Source organism: Telopea speciosissima, chromosome 1, assembly GCF_018873765.1.
Source record: "Telopea speciosissima isolate NSW1024214 ecotype Mountain lineage chromosome 1, Tspe_v1, whole genome shotgun sequence".
Lineage (NCBI taxonomy): Eukaryota > Viridiplantae > Streptophyta > Magnoliopsida > Proteales > Proteaceae > Telopea > Telopea speciosissima.
The window spans coordinates 21,376,036-21,397,616 of NC_057916.1; the positions used below are offsets into that span (position 1 = coordinate 21,376,036).

At 38.7% G+C, this 21,581-nt stretch overlaps 1 non-coding gene and 1 pseudogene across 1 annotated transcript; both read right to left on the reverse strand.

Moving 5' to 3' along the window:
• Positions 1–2,567: 2,567 nt before the first annotated feature.
• LOC122667919 lies at positions 2,568–16,567 on the reverse strand (annotated as a pseudogene).
• On the reverse strand, positions 3,758–3,849 carry LOC122649281. Its single transcript, XR_006331247.1, has one exon. It is a non-coding gene; the product is annotated as a small nucleolar RNA snoR26 (small nucleolar RNA).
• Positions 16,568–21,581: the final 5,014 nt, after the last annotated feature.

The window sequence follows — 21,581 nt, forward strand, 5'->3', positions numbered from 1 at the left end:
TACACAAAACATTAATTTACTAAACCTTGTTTTTCTAGTCAAGTCATTTGCCACCGGATTGGACATTTTCATTCAAATATTCATCAGAAAAACTATAAGACAGGGGATTGGAATTAAAAACCTGTTGAGATATCAACTGGACAAGGTGATAGGGATTAGGACTCTTGAAACCAAACAACTTTTGATTCCTAGTCTACCATAGGAAATAAAAAGGGTATCATAATCGTATGTAGTATGAAGGGTCTCATCTTGCCGGATTCACAGTTTCGACGTCATTGATTATGGACAACAAAGACAGTTCTATCGTCGTCTCCGTTATGTGTTTTAATGAGATATGAGTTAAAATTGGTGCAGATGGTCAAACTTACCCTTTTAACCTTGGACTTAATCTATTACGGTATTACCCCACAAACAGTGGGATTTCAAAATACAGCATGTGATCTCTAATTGGTGGTTGTTTCCTACGCCCTCTCACAAGGAACCATGAGATGACGTCTCTGTCCCCTGGGTAGATACCCAGACATGCTCACCCATTGGAGAGCATAAGAAACACCACCAAGTAGAGATCTTTTTCCCTTCAAAATGTTATGTGAAACCTGTACACTACTTTGGCAGCATTTTGAGAAGACAAAAAGCAACAACACAAAGGCTACAAATTCAATGTACACCTCTATAACTATTTAAAGGATTGTGATCCTCTGCTGCCATCTGCCCGTGCAGCTGGTTTACAACCTCACACAGACAGCAAAAATGGCCGCTTTACCCCACCCGAGCAGGGTGCTCAGGTGGGGTAAAATCAATTAGATTTTGATTTTAAAATAAAGAATCTTTTCTCGGTTTGATTTCTTTTTCAAGGGTTAAACCATTTGATTTTAACTGAACCGGACTACATAAACAGTGATCTTGGAACAAATGACAAGTACCCATTAAAGCATAAAACAGATTTCCCGATCTTAGTATTGCAGTTAGACTTTTACCGTACAGATTCTGATTGATTCAAGTACGACAAGAAATTCTGACTGCAAACAATTGGTTGATCTGTTGGTTGGAGGTTTTAGGTTGGAATGCATGTCTCCAGGAAGTTAAGGGATCGAATTCTCACAATTTAATTCCTCTCCCCTCACCAACCACCCCCCCCCCCCCTCCTCTCCCTTTCGTCGTTGTAGGTTTCTGTTGGGTTGTATTAGCTGCTTGTTTTTATTCTTGATTCAGTTCGATTCTGTACAATCTTATCCAACGATGTCAACAGATAGACCCTTAACTCTTTTTTTTTCTTTTTACGAAAAGGCCACTTTATAATTTAGTAGACAACTTGGGCAGGGAAAAAATTGTATGAGTAGTTTACTCATTCCATTCTCTTTTCGAACCCTCCTCAATCAATTGAACAGCAGCAATTGGAGGACATGGATCTTCTCCAGCCTGCATCCAACAGCTAAAAGCAGTCAGGCATGCTTCCCGAGTGTCTCCAGCAGTTGGACGTGGTGCTGAAGGAGCTATCACGCTGAAGAGGATCTCTTTTTGTAATTGAAAGTTTGAAACTCATAGGATAGAATCCACGCTGGAGAGGATCTCTTTTTGTTATTTAAAGTTTGAAACTCATGGGATAAACTACCAAAAGTAAGGATGTCAATTTAAAAGCGAAAACATTTACAAAAACTAAAGCAAACCAAACAAAACCGTTTATATCCAAAACGATGAACCAATTATTGCAAATAACCACACTACCCCCATGAAATGAAAAATCACATTCTTGGTGGATGCCCCACACTGATCTGTAGGGGTCACGAAACCTGGCAGCGATCACCTCCCTAAATAATTAAAGAAACTATCAATTCTAAATTCTCGACGATTACACCGAATAATTAAATCGTTAAACAAATCAACTGCTTAATAACCTAATAAAACCTAATATGATCAATTAAATGGAATAACAAAACCGATTAAACAAATTACAAAACAATAAACCAAAACATAGTACTAATCTCATTCAGAAGCTTGAAAAATTTTATAATTAATTCAATCTATATTTTTTATCAACTACAACATTATCCGAGGATTATTATCCTCTCCAATTCCTAAAGTGTGGCAATGCGACAGTGCTAGGTGGAGATGTTGACACCTGACAGCTGCCTCTTCCAACAGTCCGATCTCATTGATATGGACCGTTAGGTGCTGCAGCTGCCAAGTGTTGACATCTCCACCTTGCACTACCACCCTTTAAAGAATTAAAGAGAATAATTTTCCATTATGCGAACAAAACCAGACCTTTTTAACTTTTAACCAAACCTGTCAACACCCTTATCCCAGGGGCAATATGTTGAAAACAAAAGGCTTTAAACATGTAGCTAATTGGTTAATACATCGATAGGTTTGAGCACCTTTGCCCGCAAGGCATTCCCCGGTGAATAATCCCCACCTTAGACCAAGTGATTCCAGACACACTGTGGAATGTTCACTTTTCTTTATACATCGAGAACACTATAGTTGATGAGCTTTATTTTTTCTATGTGAGAACTACATGCATCAAGCCGAAACCAAAATATTGCGGACTACTTTAACAATCAGCATCAGACACAGTATGTCTCATCGACCCGATACCCATCCACATCAGTCTGTTTCGGATGGATATACCCCTGGTGCCATTAAAAAAAGCAGGTTTTTTCACCATATTACCCTTGGTCCATAACAATACAACAATATGGAATCAGCCAATTCAACCGATCCGATATTGATTCCTCAAATCATGTTACCAATACAAAACGAAACCCAATGAAAGTCTGTAGTTTAAGCGAAACAACAAAATTAGACAAATCAGAACTCAAAGAGATGAACAATAATCAAAAGGCTTACAATGCTCAGGCAAAGTTTGGGGAACTAACGATGGGGATCCATCTCCCGTACTCATTATGGCCACCAATGAACAAGTAGGGTAGAAAGAACAAAGGATTGATTAGTTCACATTAGGATAAATATATCCTTCTACTAAATTCAACATCAAACCATAGACATAGACAATGATTACAATTCATCCTGTCCCATAATACAATGAATCTAAAATAACGTTCTTTCAACATTGTTACGACTGCACTATTTAAGGGATCTAAGATCCCCTCAGCTGATTGAATTGCTAAAGTATTTCAAATGTTGCTAACCTTAACATGCAAACATCGAAATTCTGTGTAATACCCTCCACCATTGAAGGAAAAATAAAGAACAAACAATATAAGTTTGTATACCACTAAAGGACCTGCATTATCATTCCGCTCCCAAAGAATTCATATGAACTGAAGGACATGGTCAGTAAGGATAAAATCTGGAAAAAATATTCTCCCCTATCAAAAATAGCATTCCACAGGATCGTGGAATATATGTTACGCCCAAGCACCCTTCTTTCTTTGCAGCAAAAGAAAATAGTACAAAACAAATGTGGGTTAAAAGTTCCCAAAAGCAGTGTGTTCAAAATGGTAAGAATGGGCATTGTCACATCATGACAACAAAAAATGAGTAGCAAGCTAAGATTGTGTTCCAGGATCTCAGTATCTGACTGTCATCTTCAATACATTTTATGAAGTTACCGATCGATGACAGTTTTCAAGTAACATAATTGGTCCAGAATCAGCAAATGAAAACAAATTAGAAAGAGCTCCAAGCATAATCAGAACATGAGCATCTCAGAATAATAACCCACCACCCCTCTCTCTCTCTCCCCAGAATCAGTAAACGAAATTAGAAAGAACTCCAACAGGAAACAGAAGAAGAGCATCTCAGAATAACCATCCCCAAAAATTTCTTCACTGACAATCAAAGTGGAAGGATAACAATAAGGATGGTACACATTAATGATGCTCTGCTAAAACAATGATCAACATCACAAAGGAACAAAGATATGTTGACAGAGAAGGCCATCAAGATTCAAATACTTAAAACAAGGACTGACAGTTACAGCAACTAGGCTATCAAACTGGACCAAGAATGGACTAATATGTCTAATTTTGAGTTTCAAACAGGTTATATAGACCATGAGCTTAATATTTTTGGGTGTGCTATTGTACTGGGCCAATTCTATAAGCCCAAATACTAGGAATTTAAGTCCTACACAGGATTAAGTAATTTGTATATATTTTGTTAAAGTTCTAGAATAGTTTTTACATTGAAGAAGAATTAAGTTGCAAGGGATTCTCCCTACCATACATAAGGGTTTCCTATTTTGCTCATCTCCATGAAGTTATAAGTAAAGAGCATGGTATCATACCCACTACCAACGATTTGAACAATTTGTTAAGCTTATGCTTGCAAATTTCTGTGAGATTCAGAACTCCTTTGCTGTGAAACATAGTGAGGTCCTAGTTCATATCCTCCTCTTCCTATCTTATTATGTCTTTTATCTTTTATCTTTGCTACTCGTTTTCCTGTTCTTCCATTAAAGGACAGATTTCCCCTTTTACTTGCACCCTGCGCATAAGTTTTGTCTCCCTTCTCTGTTTGGATTTTGACTTGCTATTCTGTTCATCGATTCCTTATGGCTTTGTTCTCAGTTTCAGAATTCATTCTAGTGCAGAGAACCACCAAATTAGTCCATCAAATCCATGGTAGCAGCAGTTCTTTGTTTTCTCTTGTGATGACCTGCCGCAGCAACTTACATGCAATAGTTTCTATTTTCCTTCTAGTTTATATAAGGGACTGTCTAAATGAAACATCTAAAGGTGTACTTAGAATTTGACACATTCCTTTAATTGCCCCTTGAAATATTCCCAATTTGTTTCAAGTTATGGGTATATAAGGGTTTTAAAAAATAATTTGAAAGTAACTTATCATTATGTCATTATTAAAAGCTGTCATTGCCATGCATATTTTTTTAATACTATATGTTAAATGACAATATTTATCCTCATTAGAAAAAAGAAAAAAAAAAAAGTGTTATATTAAAGGGGGTAAAAAAAAAGGTTACAAATCATTTGACACCTTAGGGGATGTCAATAAGAAAATCCCATATATAAAGAACTTTTAATACTAGTACATATACTAGAAATTAATATTATATTCATCACATGCTCACTACATTAATCCCATTTCAAAAGCCTGGTAATTTTCCCCTAATATGTTCCAGCGAATCTGATTTTCTTCTTTCTTTCTCTATAGGAGAGAGTGTAGCCCGTGATGACAGACCAAAGCACAAGAAAGGAAAGGGAAATTTGAAGACTGGAAGAGGGAGGTTATGATTTGTGAGTTGTCAAAGAATTTGAAACCTAAACAAGAGAACATCCTTCTGTTGCAGAAATAAAAACTATTTAATAACCTTACTGGAATCAGCCTATTGAAATATCCATCCAAGGACTACCTCAGAAGGAGCAGGTTGCACGGACATCTACAAACACATACAGATTCGCATCAATGCCACACAACCAACTAATGATTCAAAAAGAATTACTAAGTACTTGAAAAGAGGACACAGGCAGTATAATCTTCCCAAGAGTAATCCTATTTAACAAAGCCAGCCTCATTACAATTGTCAAAATTAGGAACGTGATGCCTACCATAAATCTCCAAAAAACTAAACAAATAATAGCAAGCAGTTCCAATGGAGACCAAGTGAAGCAGCCCCTCATAATGGCTTGATAAACAGCAGGGGTCAGTCTACACAGGCTCTGCATCCCATAAAGACATTCCAAAAGTAATGTGGGATTACTACCATTGGTGCCATTACTTTGTGTGCCCCTACAGGTCTGGATCGTGAAGAAAAGATAAAAAAGGAAATGAAGCAATCCCATTAAGGCTCTCATTGGTATGGTTTATATTTCAGTTTATTTGACAAATTTCTATTTTTGCAGGTTTTTGGTATGATTTCTAGCCGTTATTTCTATCTAATATAAACTAAAATTCATAAAAACGTGTCTATGATTTATTGGAATAAAGCATTTCTTTTTATTAATGTGCTACATATTAATGAGTAATGACCATGTGCCTCAGTTTACAGAAGGGCAAATAGAATGAGGTGTAAGGACTGTAAAGTTATCCCTAGGGAGAGCCTAACCACCCAACATAGACTAGTGGTCCTGAATATGTGCCTCAGTGTACAAAAGGGTAGGAGGAGGGAACCTATATATTGGTGGAGATTAAAAGGGGAATCCCTGAGGACATTTACTGATAATGTGGTCAAACAAGGAAAATGGGACTTTGAGGGAGACACCAATGAGATGTGAAACTAGATGATGACTTGTATTAAGAGAGTTGCCAAAGATGTGCTAGGGGAAGCGAAGAGTAGTCGTTATGCCCCTAGAGAGACTTGGTGGTGGAGCGACGAGGTCCAAGCAGCCATTAACACAAAGAAATAGTGTTTTAAGACATGACAAAGGACTAAAGAAACAGAGGGTAAAAAGAGGTATTATGATGCCAGAAACGAAGCTAGGAAGATTGTGGGGATGGCTAGGGTGAACAAATATGAGGATCTCTATATCAACCTAAACACAAAGGAGTGGGAAAAAGTTATATACACAATAACAAAGATGAGAGAAAGGAAGAGTAGAGATTTCGACTAAGTGAGGTGTATCAAGGGTGATGATGGAAGGGTGTTGGTATGTGATGAGTACATTTTGAAGAGATGGGATGAGTAAATTTGTGACCTACTGAATGGAGATAGGTAAAGAAGAAATGATCCGGATGATTACATTATTGAACAAGACACCACATATCATAGATATGTACAAAAGGTTAGGGTGGCAGAAGTTAAAGAAACCTTAAGAAAGTTGAAAGCAAGCAAGACACCAGGCTCGGATGAGATTCCGATGAAGTATGGGAAACCCTTGGAATTTGTTGGGTATATTGGTTAACTAATCTGTTTAACAGGATTATGAACACAAGGAAGATGTCAGATGAATGGAAGATAAGCATTGTAGTCCCCATCTACAAAAATAAAGGTGATATCCAAAGCTGCAATAACTATAGAAGCATAAAGCTTATGAGCCACATTCTGAAACTTTGGGAGAAGGTTATTGAAGCTCATTTGAAAAAAGAGACCCATATCTCGAAAAACCAATTTGGCTTTATGTCAGGTAGATCCACACTAGAAGCTACCTACTTAGTGATGAGGCTCATGGAAAGATATATAGATAGCAAGAAGATCTCCATATGGTCTTTATTGACCTGGAAAAATCCAATGACCGTGTCCCTAGAGATTTAATTCGGCATGTTCTCGTAAAGAGAGGGGTGTCGAGGTATGTTTATATAATTAAAGATATGTATGAAGGTATAGTAACTAGTGTGAGATCAGCTGGAGGTCAGAGCAAGAAATTCCCAATTACATTTGGGTTACATCAGGGTTCAACCTTAAGCCTTTATTTTTTGCGCTTATCTTGGATGACCTAACCAAGAGCATTCAAGACAAAGTCCCGTGGTGTATGCTCTTTGCCGACGATATCATATTGGTGGATGAGACAAAAGCAAGGATTAACGCTAAGTTAGTGCTATGAAGATCAACCTTGGAAACAAGTGGCTTTAAGATTAATAGAACGAAGACGGAGGATATGATGTCTAATTTTAGTAACTATGATGGATACCAACATGGTGCGAATTGAGGAAAGAGAGATGCCGCAAAGTGACTATTTTAAATATCTGGGGTCAATCATAAATAAAAAAAGGTGACAGGATGTTTCACACATAATTAAAGTGGGATGGATGAAGTGAAGAGGTGCGTCCAGAGTGCTATGCGACCGATGTATTCCTTTATGAAGGACTGTTGTACGACCAGCTATGATGTATGGGGCAGAATGTTGGGCAATTAAGAAGTGTCATATTGAGAAGCTTTGTGTAGCAAAGATGAGGATGTTAAGATGGATGTGCGAAAAAACTAGGAAGGATAAAGTAAGGAATCATCGTATTAGAGCCGACTTGGGAGTTACCCCGATCAATGACAAGCTCCGAGAGAGCTGTTTAAGGTGGTATGGTCATGTCCAACGGAGGCCTAGGGACGCTCCGGTAAGGAGTGATATGATCACGATTGAAGGAGCTAAAAGAGCTAGGGGCAGGCCTAAAATGACCATAGGAGAAGTTGAGGAAGGACATGCATAGTCTAGGTCTTGTTCCAAGTATGACCTCGGATTGAGCCTATTGGAGGGCAAGGATCCATGTAGCAGACCCCAATTAGCTGAGATTCTCTTAACTTCTTGTGTTGTGCCTTTTTCCTCTTTACTTTCATCTTTCATTTGTCTTTTTCGTCCAAGGCACCCGCCTAGGCAACACCTTGATAACAATGGTTGGTGTATATTAGTGACCATGTGCAGTATTGGTCATTAAGGGCAAAATAGTAAAAGCAATAATTATTATAATCAATGCCTTCACTTCGCAACTCCCCACCCCTTGCAACTCCCGACCCCCCACCCTTCTTCCCCGCCCTAGCTCCCCTCAACCCCGTCCCAACCCCTCTCTGCAACTCCCACACCCCAATCCCCTCTTCCCCAACTCACCCCCTACAACTCGCTAATATTGCTTTGAGCTCGAAAATAAAGAGAGAGAGCTCTTCCACTGTTTTCATAGAAGTAGTCGAGATCTGTAGATTGGATTTTCTTGCCTTAGTATTTATTGTTCTTATGAATAAAAAGCTCTACCGGGTACAGGTTTTCTTCTTCTTGGTTCTTGTTACATCTGTTCACTGAGTTCCTGAATCTGTTTGCTAAAATCAAGGTTCTAAATCTCAGTTTCAAGGCCGGTTTCAACCAGCCAAGAAACCGAGATTTCCCAAGTTTCGACCGAAACCAGGTCGAAACCTGATACTTTTCTGGGCAAAACTCGACATGTCATGTGCTGTCGAAACTAGTTGAAACTTGGTATATTTTGGTCGAAACTACTGAAAGGTGTGAAATATGGTCGAAACCAGTTGAAATCTGACTCGTACCAAGATTTTTACAACCATGGCTGGAATGTGACCTTATATTATCATGGTGTGGAATGATGGAATTCGGTTGAAGTGAGATTTAATATTCCTAATCTCCACTGTCAGAAGTTTCTTATACTCAGCTAACATTATAAGGATTCAATTTGTGGCTTGTGACAAGTTGACTTGGACACGGGTGTACCAAAACCAGCAGAAAAAATGATATATAAAAATGCTATAAATGGCGAAAGTATACTGGAAACCATCTGTTCATGGTGACCAAGAAAAGCCCACATATGGATCATGGACCTACAGTCCTAATAGTCCTTCATCACTTTGTCTTCTTCAACAGCTTCTAATGAGTAAAGCCCATGTTCACTTCTCCAACAAGGCAACAACACATGACCTCCACTAGTCTTCAGAGCCTTGAGCATGCAATACATCTCACATGCTTGATAAAATTAGAACGAATAGAGAATCAAAAGTTACAAAGTTTATTTGCACATTGGTATACCAAAACCATTCTCATTTCTCAAATATATATTGTGTCTAGTAGTAACCAAACGATTTCTCATAAATGATTTCTTATAAATAGGTACTAAATACAAATAGAAATTATACCAAAGAGGGCCTAAGATAAACCTCTGGACAACCTAACAATTTATGAGCATACAAATCTAAGTTGGTAAACGATTAGACTGGTTTGGGATTAAACATTACTATTTTTACCCTTTTTGATGGCCATCAATCAATTCACAACTACTGTCTCATATGAGTGTTTACAAAGAAACTGGTAAACCCTTAAGATTGAAAATGGTAACAGTTATAAAGATCTTTTTTTTTCTCACCCTATATTTTGTTAGCCGTATCAATCTCCCCGATCTGGAATTCATTAAGGTTAGATCAACAATTCAACTCACGTAAACAGCAGCATAGTTCTCATGGTCCAACTAGTATGAATCACACATATCTATTCAAACTCTAAAGGTTCAATGCTTTCCGGTTCATAGTTGTCAAGGTGCCGCCTAGGCGTCAAGGCGGTTTTGTTGGGGCCTAGGCGACCTCCACCTTATAGCAAGGCGTCTTGCATTGGTTTTTATTTGATATCGAACCTGGTAATGGCCCTTATTTATGCCAAATATTGTTATTTCATTTACTTAAGATATTATTCATAAATAAGCAAATACCCCCTATTTGAATCCAATAAAAATAGTTAAAAAATAAAATTCCAAAAGGACAAAAAGTCAACCCAGTTCAAGAACAAAAACTAGATTTTTGACGATAGGTAAATTTTTCAACTTTCTAATGCTGGGGTTTTTCTCAAATCTAAAAATTCTATAAATCTTAATATAGTAAAACATTGTTAAAAACCAACAGTACAGTAAAATATTCATTTGTTTTGATATCTAAAAAAATATTTTCATTCAGAGCGATTTTGACAGCATTCGTGCATACCATATAAAGTTTGACCGGAACATAACTTCTTCAATATAAATCAGATTTAAGCAATTTTGGATTTGTTGGAAAGCTGGTTTGTGCTCTACCTAATACTAAAAGTCTCATGTAAAAATAAAATCATCTAACTAGTCAAACTTCTTAGAGAACAAGAACATTTCACTAAATCAAGAACAATTTAATTACTTATACATAAGATCATATTTTCTAAGAACAATATAAACCAAATGTATGTTTGATGGTTTCAAACTTCCAATAGCTTGCTTCTTCAGTTATGCTGTCTTCTAGTTCTATGTTGATTTTTGATGACTTGATGTGGCTTACTATTGATTTTTTATGACTTGATGTGACTTAATGTGGCTTAATGTTGATTTTTTTATGACTTGCGGAGGCTTAATGTTGATTTTTGATGATATAAGGTATATATTGTAGCATGCTCAATAATGTTAGAAAAGGGGAAAATAAAAAATAACACTTGGGGGCGCCTTGTCGCCTAAGCGCTTAGACACCCCTCCATCACCTTGGGTCGCTTTGCTGCCTTGACAACTATGTTCTGGTTAACTACCAGCGTGCTAGAGTGACAACTAGAAAACTTCAGACTATAAGTTGTAACCCATGAAAAAAAAGGTACAGTGTAAACATCAAGAATTCAGTGGAAGCCACATTATGGTGTCATCTTTGCTTTATATACCATTCAAAGTCACAAGGCATCGCTTAAAATAAATAAAATCCAAGGGGACATTAATACGGAATTGCAGAGGAGTGTCTGCTATTAGAGTTAAATTAACTGCATGGCAGGCAGCTGCTAACATCATGAAAAGCCCAATGAAATCCATTATACAAAAGCAATTATTAAGGAAACATACCAAATTCCTTGAGTGGTCCTCAACGGATTTATGAGGATGAGGAACAAGAGGAATTCTAGGCAATCAGAGACAAGTCACAATCCTATCCAGCCCTTACTCCTTGTCTGATCAGCGATCAAATTAAGGATTTCCTGTATGACAAGAAAATATGACTGTATAGAAGTGCTCCCATAAATACAATGTGGATCTATCCAAATGATGAGGGAATTCTACATATGGGTCAGACAAAATTAAAGACTGACAAATATGCATTTGCTTTGAACAAATTTGTTTTCCTCCACTGCTCTCAGCAACATATTCCGGGATTTAGCTTTGTGTCCAAGTTTTCACGACTGGATAGGAAATGATGGATAATTGATATACATGTTTGTCGCATGTCTGTTGGCAAACATGTCTGTTGAGCCAAACAGACATGCAATAAACAGCAAAGAATTGGAAGGAAGGTGTGTATCTGGCCCAATCGGATCCAACCAGAAAAATAAGAGCATCAAATCAGAAAAAATAGAAGATCAGAGAGTACCTATAGCATAAATTATACACAACAAAAAACGAACCCAACACATTTTTCGCTAATGTCAAATGTTCCTACTGGGTTGAATCTAACCAGTATCTCCAATGTAACCAGGCAGCCAATGGGAATATAGACAGTATAACCATTGGCAAGGTCTGACTAAGCGCTCGCTTAGGTGTATCTCAGCATGTGCCAAAGTGAAAGGTGTTCATCTAGGGGACAATTTTTGCTAGGGCACCAGATCATCTTTAATCAATCTGAGAAAATTACATTAATTGTTTTTATCTTTTGACCAGGAAAAGAAAACTATTTGTTGATCTTTCAGTGTTTATTTAATTGTGCTGTCATATGTATATTGTATCTACATGAGTTACACAAATGTCAAATTCTAAATGCGAAGATGTAGCAAAACTGCCTATGAAGAATAACAGTTTTTAGTATATTGACTGCAGGCCATCTTCTATAAACTGTTTTCTGCCACCTATGTAAATGTCAAAACTTCTGAACAGTTCAGAATTGTCAACAAGAGAAACATATGTCCCATTGCTTTGAAGTTTAGATATTCAAGCAAATTTGACGCAGAGCAGAGAAACAAGAGGAATAGCGCCACAGGACAGCAGACCAGCAAGCCTTTTGGGCCAGATCTGCACCAAGAAACTGGGCCGCTTTAGTGTTCCAATTGGCTGGACCACTTCAGTGTTCAGATTGGTTGAAACAATTCAGTTTCCTACTTTATTGGGGCACTACAAGCTAGTCAGGCGATGGGATGGAGTTGGAGTCTTAGAAGTTGTTCTTTATTTTACTTTTGGTAAAAGGCTGGGCACACTACTGGTGTACACACCCACTGTGCCTATCTCTCTCTTCCCCCCCCCCTTTTTAAATGACCCGCCTGCCCCTCTTGTATGATACCCCATCCAGTGCCCTCATTGGTACTTCCCACTGGCTGACCGCACATGAGCATTGTGCCTATCCCTCTCCCTTTACTTTTTCTTTAAATATGCCCCGATGTTCGCAATCCAGCAGATATTTATCTGATCCCCATCTCAACTTTATTTACAGAGATAGTTGCTTGGTGGAATAGGGTTTTATCTCGTTATATTTTTTAGGGTATATTACACGAGAGGTACCCAATGTTTAAAAAAATGACACTGGGGGTACCCATGTTTCAAAAGTGACATTTGGGGTACCTTGTGAATTGTGATTCAAGTTTATATCACCAAACTGGGCTTCTTTCTCTAGAAATAAGTCTAGGGTTGGGTTATAGACATGTTTGGCCTTTGGTCCCATGTGTTTCTATGTAATAGGCCACTTTTATGGGCCTAACGTTGAGGTACATAAACAGGATTAGTCCTATACTTAGTTTATTTTCATGTTTTAAGTGTTTTAAATTGAACCGGTTGAACCACAGGTCCAATTTAAGTGATTTTAGAATATTCTTTTAAGATAGAATCTTCTTAAGTTTTATTTTAGGGTCCACACCTCTACACGAATTTTAGAGAGAGCGTGTTTTGTATTTAGACTCAGCCAACGATTAGGGATTTCCTATTCCTACGCTGCATAGGAATTTAGGCCTTTGGCCATTATAAATAAAGGCAAACCGTGGGGCTTTTCTTTATCTTACTATTTTATGAAATCTACTCTTGCAAGCTACTGCAACCTTTCTTCTATTGAAGATCTGCTTTGTGTGTGTGATCAAAGCTAGTGGGATTGGTGTGTGATCCAATCGACATCATGCGGTGTGAAGCCCGGGTGGTTCGATGGTGGGATTGGTGTTTGATCCAAACAACACTACGGTGTGAAGCCCAAGTGGTTCCTCTCAAGTTCTACTTTGAATTTCAAATTCAAGATCTGGTTTTTATTCCAGTTCAAGTTCAAGATCTGGTTTTTATTCAAGTTCAAGTTCAAAGATTCAATTTTTAGTCAAGTTTCATCCTCAAACAAGCTGGCTGCCAAGAGTAATCTGCTACTACAGTAAGTTTGAGACTTCCCCATCTCCATCCTTCTTCTAATCCTCTACAACCCCAACCCTAGTTTTCCTCTTTGTTATTTTCAGTTTTCCCATACCCTAAATTCCCCACAGACCTATCATCAAATTTCAACCACAACACCCCCTGCCCATAAGGAGAACTCGATCTCCCTTGCTGCCCATCCCAACCACAGAAACCCTAATTTCCCCCATCTCAAATCAAAACCCAAAACCCTAATTTCTGCCCAGCCCAAACCAACCATCAGAACAGTCTACAAATCTGACAGATTATCTCTCATACCCTCCTAAGAAAACAATTCAAGTTTGGTTAACTTCTATCCAGCCAAACCCTAGAAATCCATCTTTTCCTCTTTACCAAAACCCAAAACCCAAAACCCTAACCCTAACTTGCTGCCCATTCAAGTTTACACACTTCCACGGCTCTACCCATCAAAACATCTCAGGACCTTCACTAATAGACTCCCCTACACCTACCTAGCATAACCAACACCTCAAACCCTAACCCTAATTTTGACCAAAAATCATATTCTGCCCTATTCGGACTACCAGTTCATATCATCAGATCCTGGTTTACTAGCTCCTACTTGGTGTCCTACCAATCTAGGACTACATTACCTTGTGAACTGTTTTTGTTTACATATTAGATATATTTCCAATTTTACCCCTCCAATTCATCCTCTACCTCCACCTCCTCACCGACATACATTTGCAGCCAGCAGCCCACCGCCATCCCGCCAGCACCCCACCCTCTCCTGCTCACTCTCCTTTCCCCTGCTACCCCGCCCCACCCCCTTCACTGCTCGCACCTTCCCCTCCCCGCCTCTCTTCCAACTCACTCAAGAACATGACTTCCTTCAGGCTATTTGTTATGGGCCAGTACTTTAACAACCCCTGGATCACAGTACTCGCCAACTTCGATTCTAACTCCAAAAATTGTCACACAACATGACAATTGACAACCGCTGAAGGTAAAAACCCATAGATTTTGGCTTACGCAGAGGAATCAAAGCCATCCACAAAAACATCTAGTGTTCCTCTTTTAGTGGTAAGGGAAACCCATAAATTACACTGCCAAAAATCTCCAACAACTTAGCAATTGCATTATGCCATTCCGTTTCAAAGACAAAACGATAAAAGATATTGCTCACAGCCTTGCGAATGAAAGGCCTATGAACCATAAACTTCGCATAAATCCTATGCAGAATTGTTTTCAAGCAATCTTGTCTCTTGAATCCTCTGGATCAAAGAGTTCAAGCAATCTCAGAATAAATGTGACAAATCTAATCAGTAAGTCAAACATGATTTGTAAATGTGACCAGGGGAATTGGACCTGTAGTTAGGAGAAAATACACTAAATAGATTAACTGTGCACATTTTACATATTGCAGCAATTGCCGGCTCTGTAAAATTAGCTGATCCAGAAGCAACAAACTCAACGAGCTCTATCAAAGCCTGACGTTTCAGATATTCTGTAGTGTCCTTTTTTGGAATGTTGAAGTCGAAACCACACGGCAAAGATTCAACTTATTAACGAACAGATTCTGCTTCTCCAGCTTCGGAACATCTTTGAAGGATAGAAGAGGTTCAATTACAGCTACCACGCTCACAGGTATTACAGCTGTGACATCCGCGTTATGGAATTTGATCAGCTAGAAACAGTAGTCCTGCTGTTTGTTCTTTGGATCCCATTACCGAACGCGATCAAATTATTACCGTAATTGCCACAGGCAGAATCAACAGCATCAGATTTTGGCGACTTCCACGGGAATTGAAGGTAGGCCTGTAAACGGATCGGATTCAGCTCGGACTCGGATATTCCTTGGCCGAATACGGATACCTCTAAAAGGATTCGGATGCGGATTGAATTCGGATTTCGACCATCCGTTTACATCTCTGCCTTGTGTAACCTGGACCTTCCTCCCCTTAGCGGATATTCACTCTCAATCCATATCTCTTAGATCTTGATTCTCTTTTCCTCATATTCTAGAACCTGTTGAATATTTAAAAACCCTCAAGATCATTATTTACTTAATTTTTTATTATTAAGTATTTGGATTTTTTTTCCAGACAGATTTTATTGGAGTACTTGGATTTTTCCAGATATCTCTACATGGATACGGATGCCCCTAAACAAATACGGATGCAGATCGAATTCGGATTTTCGGTTATCCATTTACAACTCTAATTGAAGGATTTAAGAAATAAATTGAGTAGAAACGATATAGTCATGGAAGTAAAGCACATCTCATGTAATGAAAGGGAATTGAGTAAAAACCCTACACATTGATCTCATAAATAAATTCAGCAGCGCTCTTCGTCACCAGAACATCAAGTTTCAATGATTTAAGAGTAATGCAACTACGGAAGGGAAAAAAACAGAGGTGGAAGGGGGGTGAGGAGGGTACTGGAGTGGGAATACGGGAGGAGAGGAGGGGAAAACAGAGGTGGGGGCGATGATTGTGAAGGGTGGGAGGAGGATTGTGACGGGGGTGAGGGCGGTTTTGCAGGGAGCATGGTGGGAGGGGGAGAGGGTGAGGTGGGGTTGTAGGGGAGGGAGGGGGAGGGGAGAGTGAGCGGGAGAGGGAGGGGGGGTGGTGGGGCGGCGGTTGGTTGCTGGCTGCAAATGGAGGTGCAAATGCAGAGGAGAGGGGATAGGTGAGGTGGTGGAAGTAGAGGGTGAGGTGGAGGGGTAAAATTGGAAATATATCCAATTTGTGAATAAAAACAGTTTACAAGGTACCCCCAAATGTCACTTTTGAAACATGAGGGTACCTCAAGTGTCATTTTCTTAAACCTTGGGTACCACATGTGTAATTTACCCCTTTTTGTATTATTTCTTCTGGATAAAGCTTACCTGTATTTCCGTCTTTATGATATCCCATTACTGGCCAGCAAAGGTGATGCAGATTTGTCACTGAAATGGGCTTATTTATTTAGAAATAAGTCTAGGGTTGGGTTATATGTATGTTGGGCCTTTGATCCCATGGGTTTTCTATGTAATAGGCCACTTTTCTGGGCCTTAAAGAGGGGTACATAGGTTGCATACGGGATTAACCCAATATTTAGTCTATTTTTATGTTTTTAATTGAACCGGTTTAAATTAGTTGCATCCAATTGGTTCAATTGGTCTAATTTAAGTGAAGTGATCCTATTGGCTAAGAGGTTCTTATATCCTATTGGCTAGTAGGGAATCTTCTTTATTTTAAGTAGTTTAAGTTGTTTTTAAATCATTAGGACTCTATTTTGAGTCAATTTTAGTTTCCTAGTCAGTTTAAGTTATCTAATAGGTTAGGGATTGGGTTAGGCCTTTCCATTTTAGAGTAGAAGTCTATTTTTGAGTCTTTTATATGAGGTTGTAAGTGGGCAAAGCCTTGAACACGAATTTGATTAATGAAAAGCTTTTTGTTTGCTGCCATAGCTGCTGCCCTGCTCTGTTGAGTGTGCATTCTTGTGGTTCTATCAAGGTGGAAAGGGACTAGTGGAATCTGGTTGACTCTTTACGCCGGGACGGCTGGGAGGATCTTCTTCAATTCGAAGGTGGTTCTATCCTTCACATCTGTTCAAGCTACTGCCAGTGGAATCTCCAGTAAGTTTGACACCCAATTTCTTCTTCTAACCCTCTAATCCTTTCCCCCAATTGATCCCCTTTATTTTTTGTTTGAATCCCATAAACCCTAACTCCATTAAAGGCCAAAACCTGCAACTCAATTCTGTCCAGAATTGCAGAATTTCAAAACTCATCCAAACCCTAACCTTTTTATACCATATTGACCCCCTAGACCTGCCCATTAATACCCTATAAACCCCATTCCCAAATTCCCATCCTAAACCCTAATTTTGCCCTAAAACAGCCCCTAATAAGCCCCAAACAGCAAGCTTGTCCAGACCTTGCTTTTATCTGGCTCCTAGTAGGATTATCTCCTATTCTAGGACTACATTAATTGGTATCAGAGCTATGGCGAAGGGAAGCTCCAACCAAACCTCGAAAGACCCACCTCCATTCGTTTTTAAGACCCGAGTTCGTCTACCCAATGGGAGCACAACCATATTAATTGCTGATGAGAGGCGACGTAACAACATTATTTCACAATCCGTGGTGGATATGTTGTCCCAATCAGGAGAGATTTGCACCATGCCTACAGGTAAAGTCTGTGTTGAATTTGGGTGTTCTTCATACCATGATGGTGCTTGGTGTCAGCCGATACCACATTCAAAGAGTTTTATTGCAGCCGATACCACATTCAAAGAGATTTGCATCATGCCTATAGGTAAAGTCTGTGTTGAATTTGGGTGTTCTTCATACCATGATGGTGCTTGGTGTCAGCCGATACCACATTCAAAGAGTTTTATTGCAGTAGATGGTGATTGGTTGGACGAGCGACAAGGTTGGATTGAACCTGAAAACAACTCGTGTGTCCTACCTGATCAACACCATCTATACCATTTGTTTACTCTAAAAGGATTACAACCAAAGGTGACCACATCGACTGTATAGCCACAGGGACTGTCGAACATGTCAACTCAAATGCAAGTGGCATCGACTGTGTTTGAAGTTTCACCAACAGCTGATGCGCCAACAGAAGATTCTACTAAAGCAGTCAATGTTGAAGAAAACAATGTAGATTAAGCTGAAACAGCAGAAGATGAAGAGGTGGTTGACAGCACTCCACGGGAAATCGTTGGCATTCAAGATGTTGTTCTTGAAGAGGTACAACTTGTGCCTAAAGTTTTAGATGAGAAGGTTATCAACGTTGAAGACTCTATGAACACGACATACATAGTTGATATTGATTCAAAGGTCGAACACATAAAGTTTGTTATGCCACCATGGGTCTTTGAAGAGAAAGCTCCACGCCTTGAAAACTTCATCCCTAATGTTCCTGCATCACCAGAATTTTGTTTGGGAATGGTTGAAGCTGCTACGCATATGTTGTTTCCCCCTCATCACTGCAAAATTCAAGGACGAATTTTTTCAAGTTGGGGAGAGTTGATGCAGATTCGTCACCGAAATGGGCTTATTTCTTTAGAAATAAGTCTAGGGTTGGGTTATATGTATGTTGGGCCTTTGATCCCATGGGTTTTTTATGTAATAGGCCACTTTTCTGGGCCTAAAAGAGGGGTACATAGGTTGCATACGGGATTAGCCCAATATTTAGTCTATTTTTATGTTTTTAATTGAACCGGTTTAAATTGGTTGCATCCAATTGGTTCAATTGGTCTAATTTAAGTGAAGTGATCCTATTGGCTAAGAGGTTCTTATATCCTATTGGCTAGTAGGGAATCTTCTTTATTTTAAGTAGTTTAAGTTGTTTTTAAGTCATTAGGACTCTATTTTGAGTCTATTTTAGTTTCCTAGTCAGTTTAAGTTATCTAATAGGTTAGGGATTGGGTTAGGCCTTTCCTTTTTAGAGTTGAAGTCTATTTTTAGTCTTTTATATAAGGTTGTAAGGGGGCAAAGCCTTGAACACGAATTTGATTAATGAAAAGCTTTTTGTTTGCTGCCATAGCTGTTGCCTTGCTCTGTTCAGTGTTGCTCTGTTGAATGTGCATCCTTGTGGTTCTATCAAGGTGGAAAGGGACTGGTGGAATCCGGTTGACTCCTTACGCCGTGACGGCTGGGAGGATCTTCTTCAATTCGAAGGTGGTTCTATTCTTCACATCTGTTCAAGCTGCTGCCAGTGGAATCTCCAGTAAGTTTGACACCCAATTTCTTCTTCTAACCCTCTAATCCTTTCCCCCAATTGATCCCCTTTATTTTTTGTTTGAATCCCATAAACCCTAACTCCATTAAAGCCCAAAACCTGCAACTCAATTCTGTCCAGAATTGCAGAATTTCAAAACTCATCCAAACCCTAACCTTTTTATACCATATTGACCCCCTAAACCTGCCCATTAATACCCTATAAACCCCATTCCCAAATTCCCATCCTAAACCCTAATTTTGCCCTAAAACAGCCCCTAATCAGCCCCAAACAGCAGGCTTGTCCAGACCTTGCTTTTATCTGGCTCCTAGTAGGATTATCTCCTATTCTAGGACTACATTAAGGTTATAAATACATGATACAAACCCCCGCCCCCCCCCCCCATCGATTTTAGCAATTCAATACTATAGATTTTTCAAAGTTAAGCTGTGGATTCCAAATAATGAGGCATGGTAGATTCCTAGCTTGTACCTAAGTAGATTCATGGTCAATTATTTTCTTATTTCTATGATAGTCATTCCCATACATCAGGCCGGAATTACTCTATTCTCTGTTAAATACAACAACTTTGTTTGTCAATCTGATTCTGATTGTGTTTGTTTCCATATTTTTTTATCTGTTGATCTGTTTTGGTCCTGCTTTGATAAATCAGTTTCTGTTTTTCTATTTTTTTATTTCTGCAATGTTTTTGTCCCATCTCTGTTATAGTTCCCAATTCTGCAGACATGCTACATTAGACTGCATAGGGTAAATTCCTATTCTGTTTTCTGAGACATACTGCAGAACTGTGCTACAGGTCCTAAACTGAAATTCTGTGCTTTCTGCTACTTCTAATCTGATATATGCTATTTCTCCTCTAGTTGTTCTGTTGAACTGTGATCCTGTTTGAGCCAAACTCTAACTGGCTTGCCTCTGCTTCAAATTAGTCTTCATTAAAGTTCGTACTTGGCACACATAATTTGTGGGTTGGGGTGCTGAAACCTTCTCGCTGTATATGGTTTCTCAAAGATCAACCTACCATTTTGCATCCCACAAAATTACCAACTACATTTACTTAACTCCAATAACCCTGTATTAGTTTGGGGTTCTTGTACCCATTTTATTATTTGAAAGGTAGGTAACTATATAAATAACAAAGTTAACAAGGCATAGAGAACAGTCTAGGCAGGACAATATAAAACAAAAGTATCATATCAGTTCATTAACACAGACCATACTGTTGATATAGAACGCAAATCTACGTAGCAAAGAAATAAAAGGAAAGCGGCCTCATAATAAGCCCAATCCAAAGGCATTGGCATGATTGTTCACACACCCCAACCTGTGAGGAACTTTTAACATGAACCAGTTTCTGAAACTAATAATCAGAAATACAAGCAATCAGTCTAAAAGTAAATAATTAGTCTAACTCTAACACCGTCTGTGAAGCACCTATTAAATCACCATTTCTGTATTTGTAAATTCTTCCCAAACAGTTCATGTTACTCTGAAGTCTGAACTCTCTTACCGCTAGCATTAACCCAAATTGCATTATCCATCATCTCCATGCTCCAGTACACATGTTCCTGGGATTTTCCAAAACCAGAAATCATTGTCACCCAGGAAACAACAACCACCGGCAGAGAAATTTGTTATAACTCATGCACCCTACTATAACAACTCCTTCAAAAAACCAACCATTATTTTGCAATCAAACATTTGTAATTTTCTACTACTTTAAGAATCCCCGGCCAACCCCCCCCCCAACTTCAAAATAAAAACCCATAAAGTTAATAACCTTGTTAAACAATATAAACCTTAACCCTGCTTTATACTTTCTCGCACAAATTTTAATTGATGTTCCAGTCTTCGCTGTGATCCAAATATCCAATCTAACCCTACTTTCTTTTGTTCCCTTTTATTTTTATTATTTTATCTCTTTTGGGTTTGAACATTCTCTCAAGCTCAATGATTCTGTTTAATAGATATTTGCTGGAATTCCCTAACCATACATTTCCAGTTACTTGTACCTATAGGGCTGAATTGCTCAATTATCCCACATTACCACGAATTCTTAATTTTAATGCAAAGGAGATGAGAATAGAAATTTTTGTCTTTTACTTACCTACTCCATAAACATCTCTCTTTTCATCATCAGTTTAACGCTGAGAATGAAAGATCTTTTTTAAAGGGTACGAAACTTTTAACTTAATCA